This window comes from Lolium perenne, chromosome 3, assembly GCF_019359855.2.
Source record: "Lolium perenne isolate Kyuss_39 chromosome 3, Kyuss_2.0, whole genome shotgun sequence".
NCBI lineage: Eukaryota > Viridiplantae > Streptophyta > Magnoliopsida > Poales > Poaceae > Lolium > Lolium perenne.
Window position 1 is genome coordinate 220169238 of NC_067246.2, and position 5063 is coordinate 220174300.

Below are 5063 nucleotides of genomic sequence, written 5' to 3' on the forward strand. Positions count from 1 at the left end.
CGTTGAAAATACATGAAAACGGAAGGTACATATGTGATTATCCTGTCGTGCGCGGCACTGCATGGCCTCCTTTGTCACAACTCCTTTAAACCGGAAGTTACATGACCTGACCTGGCCATGCCATCATGGGTTACGCTAGAGAAAATAAAATCTAGTCGCCTAAAATGATTCAGCTAGCCTCAACCTAACTGATCACAAACAGCGTTCTGCAAAGAAAATGTCACAAACGACAGGAGAGCAGATATTACAGAAGTGGAGAAGAAAAAGAAAATGGAAATGGAAGCGATGCATGGTCGACCATGCAAATGGTCTCGTGCAAATCCAACACTTTTGTGATCATATCATTCATTCACCTGCATATCGTAATAAACCTTTCAGCTACGGAAACAAATGATCATATGGTATCCAGGCGATGCCGGCGAGGTAGGCACGTACCGTGGTGTTAGCGGCCTAGCGGGAGGTGGTGGTGATGGGCAAGGTCGTTCGCGCGGACATGGGATGGAGATGGACAGCTGCGTCTCGCCCTCCAGCCCCATCCACGACCCCTTGCTCCCAGGTAGAGCAACGTTTGGATATGCTGCTCCTGCTTCGGCTGCTCCATGCCGCCCAGCTGCTTGAACTGCCACTGGCCCGCGCTGCCTCCTTCGCGCTGTACCCATAGGTGTAGCTGTCCTTGCTGTGGTCCAGGCTGGCCGGTGGCATACGGATTTATTGTCGGGAAATGATACAGGCAAGCGCCGCACGAGCGCGTCTCCCGTGCGACGGATGCGTCGCGATTCGCGCATCGCCATCTAAGGGGCCGCGTGTGGTGGTGGGCCTCGTGGTGGACGGGTGGGCGGGCAAATGTTTGGACACCGCATATCTGGATGCCTGGTCGGATGGTGGGCTCCACCTGTAAGTGAGTGGCGTTTGAATTTCGGGAACCGTGCCATTTCTCCTTTGTTTTTTCGTCCGAACCGCTCACAGTTCTTCGCTCTTTCTCTCTCCTCTATCTCCGGCGACGCGGAGGCGATTCGTGGCGGAGCTCGATTCTTCGCCGTTTTTTCTTCGATTCTTCGGCGGCGACCGGTAGATCCGTCGCCGCGCTCAAGGTGGTGAGTCTCCGCGCTTCTCCCCGTGTGCGTTTTGTACGCATTCCTCTCGCCCTCTCTCTCTGCACCGCATCGCACCGAGCCACGCCTCTCTCCCACTCTCCGGCGACGAGTCCGGTGGACGGCCGTAGGCGCGGACAGAATCGGGCGCGACCTCCCCCTCACCTCTCTCTCCGGCTTCCATCTCACCCCCTCGCCTCGGGTTGGTGCGGGTGTATGCTCCGACCTGAGGTATGGCGCCTCCAAATCACGCGATGGGTGCCCAATTCGTTGGTTCCACCTTGGATTTATGATGGTTGTTGGTAGATCTGGATGCCTCTGATGCGTAGCCGTAGATGAATTTGGGTATACCCTGTATTTTTCGTCCTAGGGTTATGATTCCCCCCCGCCCCCTTCATACTTGTTCGTCTGCTCCCAGATTCTGCTCTGTGTATGTAGGCATATGGAGGTTTAGGCAAACTCGTGACATATTTCCTGATGCTTTGGATGATGCGAGCCATGGTTTTTCAGTTGACTCTGCTGCATGGTTTTGGAATTTACCTTCTTATTATGCCATGGACCAACATCAAGGTTTGGAGTAATGATTTTGTTCCCCGCCGCTAGCCTCGGGTTCGTGTTTTCCGGCCCGATTGGATAGGAAAGGCGCGGCGGAGGGGAAGGCGCGTCCCCGGCGTGTACCTGTTGTGGACGTTGAGGTCTCGGCCCGTCATCCCCCGTTGCTTCTCCGCACGCGGGTCGGCGGAATTGTCCCCAGCTTAGTATACACTGGTTGTCTCCTTCAGCGTTCGCGCAGCAAGGTGGTCAAGTTGTATGTGCTGCTGGTAGTTCAGTTGTAGGTTCCTTTTTTGTGAAGTTTTGATGCCTCCTGCGCGGTCGATTTTTTGGATTTTTGGAAGCTGTTTTTGGCCTGTGGTAGTTTCTTCGGGGAGAGTGGTAGGGATTTTCTTTTTCAGATGCAACCTACATGCCTAGAATAGTCAGATCTGTTGCATACCTACATGTTGTTGTTTGTTTCCATCATTTTTTATAGCTTGTGGTGGACTAGCTGTAATTTTTTTGTACTGGTTTGCTGAAGTTTCATGCCCCTGATGTGGCATTTTTGTATTAGGTTTTCTAGATGGCCTGCCCTGCTATGGATGGATTTTCTTTTGGGAGCTTCTTCATGTTCTATAGAGTAGAAGTGTATGTAGGGATCTTGTTTTTTCTTTGCGATACCTTTATCACATATCCCTGCATTTCTAATATATTTTATCTGGTAGTTGTGTTCACCATATAAGTGTGATGTGTTTTGTAGAATTAGTTGGCGATGTAGACTGTTTCTGATGTCCATGTCTACTTTTTTATATCTGGCCACTAGTGAATAAGTTTATGTGAGAGCAAGCATTTAGATGAACATGCGTGGGTTTTTTTTTGTGCAGGCAACAGTTTGATGGCTAGGAGGAAGGGAGTACGAAACAAGGCTGCTGTCAAAGGGAAAGCAGTACGGAAGCGTCACCATGTAAGTTCTCATGCGGCATAACCATGTGTTTCTTTTTGCATAATAATATCGCACATTTTCCCGAATCATCTATGTTGAACTTTAAATTTGATACAACATTTAATATCGTAGCACTCCCGAAGTTCTTGTTTAATGTTTTTTGCCATATATATGATGATTTTCTTGTGTCTCCAAGGTTTTATATTTCCATGTAGTTGCCATTGTCCTTTTTTTTCCTAACTACCTATTTATGCCGCAATTACTGCCAGGTTTCCTGTTCACTGTCACCATATATATACATCCATTATACTTTGTGTTTTCCAAGGATTTTTATTCCATGTTTATGCCATTGTCCTTATTTTCCTAACTACCTATTTTATGCCTCAATTACTGCCAGATTTCCTGTTCACTGTCACCATATATATACATCCATTATACTTTGTGTTTATTCCATGTATATGCCATTGTTCTTTTTTGTTTTTTCTAACTACCTAATTATGATGTACTACTGTCGGGGTTTCTTTTTGTTCAGTGTCACCAAATATATATGCATTTTTATTTCTGGTTTCGTAGTTTTACTTCCATGTAGATGGCACTATCCTTTTGTGTTTTTGTAGCTACCTACTACTGCTGGTTTCATGCTTTTTCGCTATTCTTATTTTTCCACAGGGTTCCAAAGATAGACAGGGAATAGGGCCTCTCCAGCTCCGGTAATTAAGCTTTATGAAAGCTTGACTCCTGAAAAGCGTGAAGCGATAGTAGAAATGGGGCAAGGCAGTTTACTGGACATTAAGTGCGAGCAGCTGCACAACCCAGTGATCAATTGGTTTGTTCAGTGTTATCAGCCCGCAAGAAGAGCTTTTGTTATCCCTTGTCGCGGTGTGATCCCATTGACAGACGAGTCCGTCCGTATAATGACGGGTCTTCCTCAAGGGCAGTTGGATGTCAAATATTACGCTGATTACACGTTAGAGGCTGAAATTTCTGCAAGGCTTTTCCCTGGACTAAGCAGTAGGCCAAGGGTTTCAGAACTTGCAAGGCTGGTTGAGCAATACGATGGTGCTGATGAAACATTTAAGGAACTGTGGATGCTTTTCATCATGTCAACAGTGATTGCCCCTACAACAGATACTAAAATGAGCAACAAATGTTATCCCATGCTGGTAGTTACTAATCTGCTTCATTTTCAGACATTTTTTCCCATATCATCCTGTGTGCCCATCTGAATTTATTGTTTCTTTTTCCTCTTTTTTCTGTGGCATGTATCTATTGCTTCCAAATTACAAAGGCCGACATTGCTCGTGCAAATGAGATGAACATCTGCAAGTTTGTTGCTTTGTTGAACTACATGAGAGTTTGTCCAATGGGAAGTATACAAAGGGTTGCTTCTTTGTCTTGCATGGTGAGTAAATTTTCCTCATTTTCCATGTTTTTACATGTAACCTTTTCTTCTTTTTTCTCTGCTATATATATAATTTGTTTCAAATTTTGTTGTTGTTTTGTGTGGTAATACCAGTTGCGATATTTTGATGCTCTTGAGACAAATCATTTGGAGCTTGAGATTGAGGACGCTCCATTTGCTATCAACGCATGGTCGAAATTAGCCATCGATGCGGTCGGGGCACTTGATGCGCAGGAGTATGATACAACCACTTTTGGGGCAATGCAGGTATGCATTTTTTTTGTGTGTTTTCACATGTGTTACACACTCTGTGTTTTCTGATTCAACATCTTGTATCTACCATATTTTTTAATATGTGTTTTTTATTGTGAATTTATGAAACAATACAGCTGAAGGATGAGTACAAAGAGGAATTTGCTACAGGGATGGCCCTTTTTGGTGGCCCTGATGGTTTTGATGCTTGGATGAAAATTAATACACACCCCACTTGCACAAAGAAGGTATACTAGCTTTTATGCCCCCATTTTTTTGCTACTGCATATGATCTCTCGTACAGAGGATTTTTTCTTGTAGCAATCCCACAGTTTTTTATGGATAATTAAGGTGGCGCAGTGGCGTATATGGCATTTTTTTAGCTTAACTATGTATGGGTTCATCTTAGCTATTTTTTGTAAATAATCTGGTATCCACTTCTAATCAATTTTGCTAGCCATTTCTAATCAACATGGTAGCCACTTCTAAATAAGGTGGTAGTTGCTTTTTTTGTTGTAAATTACTTGGCCATTAAAGAAGCTAGCATTTTTAGGATCGCAAATTGATTGCACCCTTTTCCATTATGTCCGCCAACAGATCGCAAATCACCGCGAAGTACAAGAGAATGTCAGATTGGACAATGTTTAAATATCAATGGCTACTGGCTAGCATACAAATAATTTCTCACATTCAAACTTGTAATACTTTTTTTGACACATCTACTCAAATATTTTGGTCACTGTCTAGCATTACTGACATGCATCGATCTGCAACATTTGGGACACATCTCTCACTGACCTTATTTATGTGTATTGGCATTCTTGAAAAATGTCAAATCTGC